Below are 14,532 nucleotides of genomic sequence, written 5' to 3'. Positions count from 1 at the left end.
TATATTTAATAGCCTAATTTACATAAGACTATTCAGAGCTGGATATTTTTAAGATGCCATAAATCTAGTATTCTCTGAATGACAAAGCCTTGACTCTGTCCATATCCCATAAGTGCTACACATACCAACAAAGCTTCCCATTTGTTGAAAGGGCATTTCTTGGTCAGTGTATTCCTGATTTCTTCAAAACAAGAAACATTCTCTAAGGAGCTTATGATCTTAAAAAATGAAAAGAATACACAAGAAAAATCATGCGTTGGCCAGTGCTACACATACCAACAAAGCTTCCCGTTTTTTGAAAGGGCATTTCTTGGTCAGTGTATTCCTAATTCCTTCTAAACAAGAATAATTCTCTAAGGAGTTTATGATCTTAAAAATTGAATACAAACTATGCGTTGGCCGGGAATCGAAGCCGGGTCAACTGCTTGGAAGGCAGCTATGCTCACCACTATACCACCAACGCTTCCTGGTTTTCAAAAGGGCATTTGTTAGTCAAATCTGTAAGCCACAACACCTGATTGTATGATTTCAATGCTCTACACTCTTAATCCATTAATTGACTGCAATGCACTTCTTTTGATGATGGAAAATATTAATACAATGCACAAATTAGGTTAAAAATGCAAATGAATAAATAAACATGATGTCCACTGAAGTCCACTTTTTGGCACTTTTGGAAAAGAGAATTTGAATCACATGTTAAAGCAGATAATAGGAAAATATATTTAATAGCCTAATTTACATAAGACTATTCAGAGTTGGATATTTTTAAGATGCCATAAATCTAGTATTCTGTGAATGACAAAGCCATGACTCTGTCCATACCCCATAAGTGCTACACATACCAAGAAAGCTTCCCATTTGTTGAAAGGGCATTTCTTGGTCAGTGTATTCCTGATTTCTTCAAAACAAGAAACATTCTCTAAGGAGCTTATGATCTTAAAAAATGAAAAGAATACACTGTTAATCCAGTAATTGACTGCAATGCACTTCTTTTGATGATGGAAAATATTAATACAATGCACAAAATAGGTTTAAAATGTAAATGAATAAATAAACATGATGTCCACTGAAGTCCACTTTTTGGCACTTTTGGAAAAGAGAATTTGAATCACATGCTAAAGCAGATAATAGGAAAATATATTTAATAGTCTAATTTACATAAGACTATTCAGAGCTGGATATTTTTAAGATGCCATAAATCTAGTATTCTCTGAATGACAAAGCCATGACTCTGTCCATATCCCATAAGTGCTACACATACCAACAAAGCTTCCCATTTGTTGAAAGGGCATTTCTTGGTCAGTGTATTCCTGATTTCTTCAAAACAAGAAACATTCTCTAAGGAGCTTATGATCTTAAAAAATGAAAAGAATGCACAAGAAAAATCATGCGTTGGCCAGTGCTACACATACCAACAAAGCTTCCCTTTTTTTGAAAGGGCATTTCTTGATCAGTGTATTCCTAATTCCTTCAAAACAAGAATAATTCTCTAAGGAGTTTATGATCTTAAAAATTGAATACAAACTATGCGTTGGCCGGGAATCGAACCCGGGTTAACTGCTTGGAAGGCAGCTATGCTCACCACTATACCACCAACGCTTCCTGGTTTTCAAAAGGGCATTTGTTAGTCAAATCTGTAAGCCACAACACCTGATTGTATGATTTCAATGCTCTACACTCTTAATCCATTAATTGACTGCAATGCACTTCTTTTGATGATGGAAAATATTAATACAATGCACAAATTAGGTTAAAAATGCAAATGAATAAATAAACATGATGTCCACTGAAGTCCACTTTTTGGCACTTTTGGAAAAGAGAATTTGAATCACATGTTAAAGCAGATAATAGGAAAATATATTTAATAGCCTAATTTACATAAGACTATTCAGAGTTGGATATTTTTAAGATGCCATAAATCTAGTATTCTGTGAATGACAAAGCCATGACTCTGTCCATACCCCATAAGTGCTACACATACCAAGAAAGCTTCCCATTTGTTGAAAGGGCATTTCTTGGTCAGTGTATTCCTGATTTCTTCAAAACAAGAAACATTCTCTAAGGAGCTTATGATCTTAAAAAATGAAAAGAATACACTGTTAATCCAGTAATTGACTGCAATGCACTTCTTTTGATGATGGAAAATATTAATACAATGCACAAAATAGGTTTAAAATGTAAATGAATAAATAAACATGATGTCCACTGAAGTCCACTTTTTGGCACTTTTGGAAAAGAGAATTTGAATCACATGCTAAAGCAGATAATAGGAAAATATATTTAATAGTCTAATTTACATAAGACTATTCAGAGCTGGATATTTTTAAGATGCCATAAATCTAGTATTCTCTGAATGACAAAGCCATGACTCTGTCCATATCCCATAAGTGCTACACATACCAACAAAGCTTCCCATTTGTTGAAAGGGCATTTCTTGGTCAGTGTATTCCTGATTTCTTCAAAACAAGAAACATTCTCTAAGGAGCTTATGATCTTAAAAAATGAAAAGAATACACAAGAAAAATCATGCGTTGGCCAGTGCTACACATACCAACAAAGCTTCCCTTTTTTTGAAAGGGCATTTCTTGATCAGTGTATTCCTAATTCCTTCAAAACAAGAATAATTCTCTAAGGAGTTTATGATCTTAAAAATTGAATACAAACTATGCGTTGGCCGGGAATCGAACCCGGGTCAACTGCTTGGAAGGCAGCTATGCTCACCACTATACCACCAACGCTTCCTGGTTTTCAAAAGGGCATTTGTTAGTCAAATCTGTAAGCCACAACACCTGATTGTATGATTTCAATGCTCTACACTGTTAATCCATTAATTGACTGCAATGCACTTCTTTTGATGATGGAAAATATTAATACAATGCACAAATTAGGTTAAAAATGCAAATGAATAAATAAACATGATGTCCACTGAAGTCCACTTTTTGGCACTTTTGGAAAAGAGAATTTGAATCACATGTTAAAGCAGATAATAGGAAAATATATTTAATAGCCTAATTTACATAAGACTATTCAAAGTTGGATATTTTTAAGATGCCATAAATCTAGTATTCTGTGAATGACAAAGCCATGACTCTGTCCATACCCCATAAGTGCTACACATACCAAGAAAGCTTCCCATTTGTTGAAAGGGCATTTCTTGGTCAGTGTATTCCTGATTTCTTCAAAACAAGAAACATTCTCTAAGGAGCTTATGATCTTAAAAAATGAAAAGAATACACTGTTAATCCAGTAATTGACTGCAATGCACTTCTTTTGATGATGGAAAATATTAATACAATGCACAAAATAGGTTTAAAATGTGAATGAATAAATAAACATGATGTCCACTGAAGTCCACTTTTTGGCACTTTTGGAAAAGAGAATTTGAATCACATGCTAAAGCAGATAATAGGAAAATATATTTAATAGTCTAATTTACATAAGACTATTCAGAGCTGGATATTTTTAAGATGCCATAAATCTAGTATTCTCTGAATGACAAAGCCATGACTCTGTCCATATCCCATAAGTGCTACACATACCAACAAAGCTTCCCATTTGTTGAAAGGGCATTTCTTGGTCAGTGTATTCCTGATTTCTTCAAAACAAGAAACATTCTCTAAGGAGCTTATGATCTTAAAAAATGAAAAGAATGCACAAGAAAAATCATGCGTTGGCCAGTGCTACACATACCAACAAAGCTTCCCTTTTTTTGAAAGGGCATTTCTTGATCAGTGTATTCCTAATTCCTTCAAAACAAGAATAATTCTCTAAGGAGTTTATGATCTTAAAAATTGAATACAAACTATGCGTTGGCCGGGAATCGAACCCGGGTCAACTGCTTGGAAGGCAGCTATGCTCACCACTATACCACCAACGCTTCCTGGTTTTCAAAAGGGCATTTGTTAGTCAAATCTGTAAGCCACAACACCTGATTGTATGATTTCAATGCTCTACACTCTTAATCCATTAATTGACTGCAATGCACTTCTTTTGATGATGGAAAATATTAATACAATGCACAAATTAGGTTAAAAATGCAAATGAATAAATAAACATGATGTACACTGAAGTCCACTTTTTGGCACTTTTGGAAAAGAGAATTTGAATCAAATGTTAAAGCAGATAATAGGAAAATATATTTAATAGCCTAATTTACATAAGACTATTCAGAGTTGGATATTTTTAAGATGCCATAAATCTAGTATTCTGTGAATGACAAAGCCATGACTCTGTCCATACCCCATAAGTGCTACACATACCAAGAAAGCTTCCCATTTGTTGAAAGGGCATTTCTTGGTCAGTGTATTCCTGATTTCTTCAAAACAAGAAACATTCTCTAAGGAGCTTATGATCTTAAAAAATGAAAAGAATACACTGTTAATCCAGTAATTGACTGCAATGCACTTCTTTTGATGATGGAAAATATTAATACAATGCACAAAATAGGTTTAAAATGTAAATGAATAAATAAACATGATGTCCACTGAAGTCCACTTTTTGGCACTTTTGGAAAAGAGAATTTGAATCACATGCTAAAGCAGATAATAGGAAAATATATTTAATAGCCTAATTTACATAAGACTATTCAGAGCTGGATATTTTTAAGATGCCATAAATCTAGTATTCTCTGAATGACAAAGCCATGACTCTGTCCATATCCCATAAGTGCTACACATACCAACAAAGCTTCCCATTTGTTGAAAGGGCATTTCTTGGTCAGTGTATTCCTGATTTCTTCAAAACAAGAAACATTCTCTAAGGAGCTTATGATCTTAAAAAATGAAAAGAATGCACAAGAAAAATCATGCGTTGGCCAGTGCTACACATACCAACAAAGCTTCCCTTTTTTTGAAAGGGCATTTCTTGATCAGTGTATTCCTAATTCCTTCAAAACAAGAATAATTCTCTAAGGAGTTTATGATCTTAAAAATTGAATACAAACTATGCGTTGGCCGGGAATCGAACCCGGGTTAACTGCTTGGAAGGCAGCTATGCTCACCACTATACCACCAACGCTTCCTGGTTTTCAAAAAGGCATTTGTTAGTCAAATCTGTAAGCCACAACACCTGATTGTATGATTTCAATGCTCTACACTCTTAATCCATTAATTGACTGCAATGTACTTCTTTTGATGATGGAAAATATTAATACAATGCACAAATTAAGTTAAAAATGCAAATGAATAAATAAACATGATGTACACTGAAGTCCACTTTTTGGCACTTTTGGAAAAGAGAATTTGAATCAAATGTTAAAGCAGATAATAGGAAAATATATTTAATAGCCTAATTTACATAAGACTATTCAGAGTTGGATATTTTTAAGATGCCATAAATCTAGTATTCTGTGAATGACAAAGCCATGACTCTGTCCATACCCCATAAGTGCTACACATACCAAGAAAGCTTCCCATTTGTTGAAAGGGCATTTCTTGGTCAGTGTATTCCTGATTTCTTCAAAACAAGAAACATTCTCTAAGGAGCTTATGATCTTAAAAAATGAAAAGAATACACTGTTAATCCAGTAATTGACTGCAATGCACTTCTTTTGATGATGGAAAATATTAATACAATGCACAAAATAGGTTTAAAATGTAAATGAATAAATAAACATGATGTCCACTGAAGTCCACTTTTTGGCACTTTTGGAAAAGAGAATTTGAATCACATGCTAAAGCAGATAATAGGAAAATATATTTAATAGCCTAATTTACATAAGACTATTCAGAGCTGGATATTTTTAAGATGCCATAAATCTAGTATTCTCTGAATGACAAAGCCATGACTCTGTCCATATCCCATAAGTGCTACACATACCAACAAAGCTTCCCATTTGTTGAAAGGGCATTTCTTGGTCAGTGTATTCCTGATTTCTTCAAAACAAGAAACATTCTCTAAGGAGCTTATGATCTTAAAAAATGAAAAGAATGCACAAGAAAAATCATGCGTTGGCCAGTGCTACACATACCAACAAAGCTTCCCTTTTTTTGAAAGGGCATTTCTTGATCAGTGTATTCCTAATTCCTTCAAAACAAGAATAATTCTCTAAGGAGTTTATGATCTTAAAAATTGAATACAAACTATGCGTTGGCCGGGAATCGAACCCGGGTCAACTGCTTGGAAGGCAGCTATGCTCACCACTATACCACCAACGCTTCCTGGTTTTCAAAAGGGCATTTGTTAGTCAAATCTGTAAGCCACAACACCTGATTGTATGATTTCAATGCTCTACACTCTTAATCCATTAATTGACTGCAATGCACTTCTTTTGATGATGGAAAATATTAATACAATGCACAAATTAGGTTAAAAATGCAAATGAATAAATAAACATGATGTACACTGAAGTCCACTTTTTGGCACTTTTGGAAAAGAGAATTTGAATCAAATGTTAAAGCAGATAATAGGAAAATATATTTAATAGCCTAATTTACATAAGACTATTCAGAGTTGGATATTTTTAAGATGCCATAAATCTAGTATTCTGTGAATGACAAAGCCATGACTCTGTCCATACCCCATAAGTGCTACACATACCAAGAAAGCTTCCCATTTGTTGAAAGGGCATTTCTTGGTCAGTGTATTCCTGATTTCTTCAAAACAAGAAACATTCTCTAAGGAGCTTATGATCTTAAAAAATGAAAAGAATACACTGTTAATCCAGTAATTGACTGCAATGCACTTCTTTTGATGATGGAAAATATTAATACAATGCACAAAATAGGTTTAAAATGTAAATGAATAAATAAACATGATGTCCACTGAAGTCCACTTTTTGGCACTTTTGGAAAAGAGAATTTGAATCACATGCTAAAGCAGATAATAGGAAAATATATTTAATAGCCTAATTTACATAAGACTATTCAGAGCTGGATATTTTTAAGATGCCATAAATCTAGTATTCTCTGAATGACAAAGCCATGACTCTGTCCATATCCCATAAGTGCTACACATACCAACAAAGCTTCCCATTTGTTGAAAGGGCATTTCTTGGTCAGTGTATTCCTGATTTCTTCAAAACAAGAAACATTCTCTAAGGAGCTTATGATCTTAAAAAATGAAAAGAATGCACAAGAAAAATCATGCGTTGGCCAGTGCTACACATACCAACAAAGCTTCCCTTTTTTTGAAAGGGCATTTCTTGATCAGTGTATTCCTAATTCCTTCAAAACAAGAATAATTCTCTAAGGAGTTTATGATCTTAAAAATTGAATACAAACTATGCGTTGGCCGGGAATCGAACCCGGGTTAACTGCTTGGAAGGCAGCTATGCTCACCACTATACCACCAACGCTTCCTGGTTTTCAAAAAGGCATTTGTTAGTCAAATCTGTAAGCCACAACACCTGATTGTATGATTTCAATGCTCTACACTCTTAATCCATTAATTGACTGCAATGTACTTCTTTTGATGATGGAAAATATTAATACAATGCACAAATTAAGTTAAAAATGCAAATGAATAAATAAACATGATGTACACTGAAGTCCACTTTTTGGCACTTTTGGAAAAGAGAATTTGAATCAAATGTTAAAGCAGATAATAGGAAAATATATTTAATAGCCTAATTTACATAAGACTATTCAGAGTTGGATATTTTTAAGATGCCATAAATCTAGTATTCTGTGAATGACAAAGCCATGACTCTGTCCATACCCCATAAGTGCTACACATACCAAGAAAGCTTCCCATTTGTTGAAAGGGCATTTCTTGGTCAGTGTATTCCTGATTTCTTCAAAACAAGAAACATTCTCTAAGGAGCTTATGATCTTAAAAAATGAAAAGAATACACTGTTAATCCAGTAATTGACTGCAATGCACTTCTTTTGATGATGGAAAATATTAATACAATGCACAAAATAGGTTTAAAATGTAAATGAATAAATAAACATGATGTCCACTGAAGTCCACTTTTTGGCACTTTTGGAAAAGAGAATTTGAATCACATGCTAAAGCAGATAATAGGAAAATATATTTAATAGCCTAATTTACATAAGACTATTCAGAGCTGGATATTTTTAAGATGCCATAAATCTAGTATTCTCTGAATGACAAAGCCATGACTCTGTCCATATCCCATAAGTGCTACACATACCAACAAAGCTTCCCATTTGTTGAAAGGGCATTTCTTGGTCAGTGTATTCCTGATTTCTTCAAAACAAGAAACATTCTCTAAGGAGCTTATGATCTTAAAAAATGAAAAGAATGCACAAGAAAAATCATGCGTTGGCCAGTGCTACACATACCAACAAAGCTTCCCTTTTTTTGAAAGGGCATTTCTTGATCAGTGTATTCCTAATTCCTTCAAAACAAGAATAATTCTCTAAGGAGTTTATGATCTTAAAAATTGAATACAAACTATGCGTTGGCCGGGAATCGAACCCGGGTTAACTGCTTGGAAGGCAGCTATGCTCACCACTATACCACCAACGCTTCCTGGTTTTCAAAAAGGCATTTGTTAGTCAAATCTGTAAGCCACAACACCTGATTGTATGATTTCAATGCTCTACACTCTTAATCCATTAATTGACTGCAATGTACTTCTTTTGATGATGGAAAATATTAATACAATGCACAAATTAAGTTAAAAATGCAAATGAATAAATAAACATGATGTACACTGAAGTCCACTTTTTGGCACTTTTGGAAAAGAGAATTTGAATCAAATGTTAAAGCAGATAATAGGAAAATATATTTAATAGCCTAATTTACATAAGACTATTCAGAGTTGGATATTTTTAAGATGCCATAAATCTAGTATTCTGTGAATGACAAAGCCATGACTCTGTCCATACCCCATAAGTGCTACACATACCAAGAAAGCTTCCCATTTGTTGAAAGGGCATTTCTTGGTCAGTGTATTCCTGATTTCTTCAAAACAAGAAACATTCTCTAAGGAGCTTATGATCTTAAAAAATGAAAAGAATACACTGTTAATCCAGTAATTGACTGCAATGCACTTCTTTTGATGATGGAAAATATTAATACAATGCACAAAATAGGTTTAAAATGTAAATGAATAAATAAACATGATGTCCACTGAAGTCCACTTTTTGGCACTTTTGGAAAAGAGAATTTGAATCACATGCTAAAGCAGATAATAGGAAAATATATTTAATAGCCTAATTTACATAAGACTATTCAGAGCTGGATATTTTTAAGATGCCATAAATCTAGTATTCTCTGAATGACAAAGCCATGACTCTGTCCATATCCCATAAGTGCTACACATACCAACAAAGCTTCCCATTTGTTGAAAGGGCATTTCTTGGTCAGTGTATTCCTGATTTCTTCAAAACAAGAAACATTCTCTAAGGAGCTTATGATCTTAAAAAATGAAAAGAATGCACAAGAAAAATCATGCGTTGGCCAGTGCTACACATACCAACAAAGCTTCCCTTTTTTTGAAAGGGCATTTCTTGATCAGTGTATTCCTAATTCCTTCAAAACAAGAATAATTCTCTAAGGAGTTTATGATCTTAAAAATTGAATACAAACTATGCGTTGGCCGGGAATCGAACCCGGGTTAACTGCTTGGAAGGCAGCTATGCTCACCACTATACCACCAACGCTTCCTGGTTTTCAAAAAGGCATTTGTTAGTCAAATCTGTAAGCCACAACACCTGATTGTATGATTTCAATGCTCTACACTCTTAATCCATTAATTGACTGCAATGTACTTCTTTTGATGATGGAAAATATTAATACAATGCACAAATTAAGTTAAAAATGCAAATGAATAAATAAACATGATGTACACTGAAGTCCACTTTTTGGCACTTTTGGAAAAGAGAATTTGAATCAAATGTTAAAGCAGATAATAGGAAAATATATTTAATAGCCTAATTTACATAAGACTATTCAGAGTTGGATATTTTTAAGATGCCATAAATCTAGTATTCTGTGAATGACAAAGCCATGACTCTGTCCATACCCCATAAGTGCTACACATACCAAGAAAGCTTCCCATTTGTTGAAAGGGCATTTCTTGGTCAGTGTATTCCTGATTTCTTCAAAACAAGAAACATTCTCTAAGGAGCTTATGATCTTAAAAAATGAAAAGAATACACTGTTAATCCAGTAATTGACTGCAATGCACTTCTTTTGATGATGGAAAATATTAATACAATGCACAAAATAGGTTTAAAATGTAAATGAATAAATAAACATGATGTCCACTGAAGTCCACTTTTTGGCACTTTTGGAAAAGAGAATTTGAATCACATGCTAAAGCAGATAATAGGAAAATATATTTAATAGCCTAATTTACATAAGACTATTCAGAGCTGGATATTTTTAAGATGCCATAAATCTAGTATTCTCTGAATGACAAAGCCATGACTCTGTCCATATCCCATAAGTGCTACACATACCAACAAAGCTTCCCATTTGTTGAAAGGGCATTTCTTGGTCAGTGTATTCCTGATTTCTTCAAAACAAGAAACATTCTCTAAGGAGCTTATGATCTTAAAAAATGAAAAGAATACACAAGAAAAATCATGCGTTGGCCAGTGCTACACATACCAACAAAGCTTCCCATTTTTTGAAAGGGCATTTCTTGGTCAGTGTATTCCTAATTCCTTCAAAACAAGAATAATTCTCTAAGGAGTTTATGATCTTAAAAATTGAATACAAAATATGCGTTGGCCGGGAATCGAAGCCAGGTCAACTGCTTGGAAGGCAGCTATGCTCACCACTATACCACCAACGCTTCCTGGTTTTCAAAAGGGCATTTGTTAGTCAAATCTGTAAGCCACAACACCTGATTGTATGATTTCAATGCTCTACACTGTTAATCCATTAATTGACTGCAATGCACTTCTTTTGATGATGGAAAATATTAATACAATGCACAAATTAGGTTAAAAATGCAAATGAATAAATAAACATGATGTACACTGAAGTCCACTTTTTGGCACTTTTGGAAAAGAGAATTTGAATCAAATGTTAAAGCAGATAATAGGAAAATATATTTAATAGCCTAATTTACATAAGACTATTCAGAGTTGGATATTTTTAAGATGCCATAAATCTAGTATTCTGTGAATGACAAAGCCATGACTCTGTCCATACCCCATAAGTGCTACACATACCAAGAAAGCTTCCCATTTGTTGAAAGGGCATTTCTTGGTCAGTGTATTCCTGATTTCTTCAAAACAAGAAACATTCTCTAAGGAGCTTATGATCTTAAAAAATGAAAAGAATACACTGTTAATCCAGTAATTGACTGCAATGCACTTCTTTTGATGATGGAAAATATTAATACAATGCACAAAATAGGTTTAAAATGTAAATGAATAAATAAACATGATGTCCACTGAAGTCCACTTTTTGGCACTTTTGGAAAAGAGAATTTGAATCACATGCTAAAGCAGATAATAGGAAAATATATTTAATAGCCTAATTTACATAAGACTATTCAGAGCTGGATATTTTTAAGATGCCATAAATCTAGTATTCTCTGAATGACAAAGCCATGACTCTGTCCATATCCCATAAGTGCTACACATACCAACAAAGCTTCCCATTTGTTGAAAGGGCATTTCTTGGTCAGTGTATTCCTGATTTCTTCAAAACAAGAAACATTCTCTAAGGAGCTTATGATCTTAAAAAATGAAAAGAATACACTGTTAATCCAGTAATTGACTGCAATGCACTTCTTTTGATGATGGAAAATATTAATACAATGCACAAAATAGGTTTAAAATGTAAATGAATAAATAAACATGATGTCCACTGAAGTCCACTTTTTGGCACTTTTGGAAAAGAGAATTTGAATCACATGCTAAAGCAGATAATAGGAAAATATATTTAATAGCCTAATTTACATAAGACTATTCAGAGCTGGATATTTTTAAGATGCCATAAATCTAGTATTCTCTGAATGACAAAGCCATGACTCTGTCCATATCCCATAAGTGCTACACATACCAACAAAGCTTCCCATTTGTTGAAAGGGCATTTCTTGGTCAGTGTATTCCTGATTTCTTCAAAACAAGAAACATTCTCTAAGGAGCTTATGATCTTAAAAAATGAAAAGAATGCACAAGAAAAATCATGCGTTGGCCAGTGCTACACATACCAACAAAGCTTCCCGTTTTTTGAAAGGGCATTTCTTGGTCAGTGTATTCCTAATTCCTTCAAAACAAGAATAATTCTCTAAGGAGTTTATGATCTTAAAAATTGAATACAAAATATGCGTTGGCCGGGAATCGAAGCCAGGTCAACTGCTTGGAAGGCAGCTATGCTCACCACTATACCACCAACGCTTCCTGGTTTTCAAAAGGGCATTTGTTAGTCAAATCTGTAAGCCACAACACCTGATTGTATGATTTCAATGCTCTACACTCTTAATCCATTAATTGACTGCAATGCACTTCTTTTGATGATGGAAAATATTAATACAATGCACAAATTAGGTTAAAAATGCAAATGAATAAATAAACATGATGTACACTGAAGTCCACTTTTTGGCACTTTTGGAAAAGAGAATTTGAATCAAATGTTAAAGCAGATAATAGGAAAATATATTTAATAGCCTAATTTACATAAGACTATTCAGAGTTGGATATTTTTAAGATGCCATAAATCTAGTATTCTGTGAATGACAAAGCCATGACTCTGTCCATACCCCATAAGTGCTACACATACCAAGAAAGCTTCCCATTTGTTGAAAGGGCATTTCTTGGTCAGTGTATTCCAGATTTCTTCAAAACAAGAAACATTCTCTAAGGAGCTTATGATCTTAAAAAATGAAAAGAATACACTGTTAATCCAGTAATTGACTGCAATGCACTTCTTTTGATGATGGAAAATATTAATACAATGCACAAAATAGGTTTAAAATGTAAATGAATAAATAAACATGATGTCCACTGAAGTCCACTTTTTGGCACTTTTGGAAAAGAGAATTTGAATCACATGCTAAAGCAGATAATAGGAAAATATATTTAATAGCCTAATTTACATAAGACTATTCAGAGCTGGATATTTTTAAGATGCCATAAATCTAGTATTCTCTGAATGACAAAGCCATGACTCTGTCCATATCCCATAAGTGCTACACATACCAACAAAGCTTCCCATTTGTTGAAAGGGCATTTCTTGGTCAGTGTATTCCTGATTTCTTCAAAACAAGAAACATTCTCTAAGGAGCTTATGATCTTAAAAAATGAAAAGAATGCACAAGAAAAATCATGCGTTGGCCAGTGCTACACATACCAACAAAGCTTCCCTTTTTTTGAAAGGGCATTTCTTGATCAGTGTATTCCTAATTCCTTCAAAACAAGAATAATTCTCTAAGGAGTTTATGATCTTAAAAAGTGAATACAAACTATGCGTTGGCCGGGAATCGAAGCCGGGTCAACTGCTTGGAAGGCAGCTATGCTCACCACTATACCACCAACGCTTCCTGGTTTTCAAAAGGGCATTTGTTAGTCAAATCTGTAAGCCACAACACCTGATTGTATGATTTCAATGCTCTACACTCTTAATCCATTAATTGACTGCAATGCACTTCTTTTGATGATGGAAAATATTAATACAATGCACAAATTAGGTTAAAAATGCAAATGAATAAATAAACATGATGTCCACTGAAGTCCACTTTTTGGCACTTTTGGAAAAGAGAATTTGAATCAAATGTTAAAGCAGATAATAGGAAAATATATTTAATAGCCTAATTTACATAAGACTATTCAGAGTTGGATATTTTTAAGATGCCATAAATCTAGTATTCTGTGAATGACAAAGCCATGACTCTGTCCATACCCCATAAGTGCTACACATACCAAGAAAGCTTCCCATTTGTTGAAAGGGCATTTCTTGGTCAGTGTATTCCTGATTTCTTCAAAACAAGAAACATTCTCTAAGGAGCTTATGATCTTAAAAAATGAAAAGAATACACTGTTAATCCAGTAATTGACTGCAATGCACTTCTTTTGATGATGGAAAATATTAATACAATGCACAAAATAGGTTTAAAATGTAAATGAATAAATAAACATGATGTCCACTGAAGTCCACTTTTTGGCACTTTTGGAAAAGAGAATTTGAATCACATGCTAAAGCAGATAATAGGAAAATATATTTAATAGCCTAATTTACATAAGACTATTCAGAGCTGGATATTTTTAAGATGCCATAAATCTAGTATTCTCTGAATGACAAAGCCATGACTCTGTCCATATCCCATAAGTGCTACACATACCAACAAAGCTTCCCATTTGTTGAAAGGGCATTTCTTGGTCAGTGTATTCCTGATTTCTTCAAAACAAGAAACATTCTCTAAGGAGCTTATGATCTTAAAAAATGAAAAGAATGCACAAGAAAAATCATGCGTTGGCCAGTGCTACACATACCAACAAAGCTTCCCGTTTTTTGAAATGGCATTTCTTGGTCAGTGTATTCCTAATTCCTTCAAAACAAGAATAATTCTCTAAGGAGTTTATGATCTTAAAAATTGAATACAAAATATGCGTTGGCCGGGAATCGAAGCCAGGTCAACTGCTTGGAAGGCAGCTATGCTCA

At 33.7% G+C, this 14,532-nt stretch overlaps 10 non-coding genes across 10 annotated transcripts; all 10 read right to left on the bottom strand.

The window, feature by feature from the left end:
* Positions 1-391: 391 nt before the first annotated feature.
* On the bottom strand, positions 392-463 carry TRNAG-UCC (transfer RNA glycine (anticodon UCC)). The gene has a single exon. It is a non-coding gene; the product is annotated as a tRNA-Gly (tRNA).
* Positions 464-1,530: 1,067 nt separating this feature from the next.
* TRNAG-UCC (transfer RNA glycine (anticodon UCC)) lies at positions 1,531-1,602 on the bottom strand. Its single transcript has one exon. It is a non-coding gene; the product is annotated as a tRNA-Gly (tRNA).
* Positions 1,603-2,669: 1,067 nt separating this feature from the next.
* On the bottom strand, positions 2,670-2,741 carry TRNAG-UCC (transfer RNA glycine (anticodon UCC)). The gene has a single exon. It is a non-coding gene; the product is annotated as a tRNA-Gly (tRNA).
* A 1,067-nt stretch (positions 2,742-3,808) lies between these two features.
* Positions 3,809-3,880, bottom strand: TRNAG-UCC (transfer RNA glycine (anticodon UCC)). The gene has a single exon. It is a non-coding gene; the product is annotated as a tRNA-Gly (tRNA).
* A 1,067-nt stretch (positions 3,881-4,947) lies between these two features.
* On the bottom strand, positions 4,948-5,019 carry TRNAG-UCC (transfer RNA glycine (anticodon UCC)). The gene has a single exon. It is a non-coding gene; the product is annotated as a tRNA-Gly (tRNA).
* Positions 5,020-6,086: 1,067 nt separating this feature from the next.
* Positions 6,087-6,158, bottom strand: TRNAG-UCC (transfer RNA glycine (anticodon UCC)). The gene has a single exon. It is a non-coding gene; the product is annotated as a tRNA-Gly (tRNA).
* A 1,067-nt stretch (positions 6,159-7,225) lies between these two features.
* On the bottom strand, positions 7,226-7,297 carry TRNAG-UCC (transfer RNA glycine (anticodon UCC)). Its single transcript has one exon. It is a non-coding gene; the product is annotated as a tRNA-Gly (tRNA).
* A 1,067-nt stretch (positions 7,298-8,364) lies between these two features.
* On the bottom strand, positions 8,365-8,436 carry TRNAG-UCC (transfer RNA glycine (anticodon UCC)). Its single transcript has one exon. It is a non-coding gene; the product is annotated as a tRNA-Gly (tRNA).
* Positions 8,437-9,503: 1,067 nt separating this feature from the next.
* On the bottom strand, positions 9,504-9,575 carry TRNAG-UCC (transfer RNA glycine (anticodon UCC)). Its single transcript has one exon. It is a non-coding gene; the product is annotated as a tRNA-Gly (tRNA).
* Positions 9,576-13,339: 3,764 nt separating this feature from the next.
* Positions 13,340-13,411, bottom strand: TRNAG-UCC (transfer RNA glycine (anticodon UCC)). Its single transcript has one exon. It is a non-coding gene; the product is annotated as a tRNA-Gly (tRNA).
* Positions 13,412-14,532: the final 1,121 nt, after the last annotated feature.

The sequence above is a fragment of the Taudactylus pleione genome, unplaced genomic scaffold (genome assembly GCF_031769625.1).
Source record: "Taudactylus pleione unplaced genomic scaffold, aTauple2 ptg000467l, whole genome shotgun sequence".
Lineage (NCBI taxonomy): Eukaryota > Metazoa > Chordata > Amphibia > Anura > Myobatrachidae > Taudactylus > Taudactylus pleione.
The sequence above is the reverse complement of the archived record's forward strand: the minus strand, read 5'-3'. Positions and strand labels throughout refer to the sequence as shown.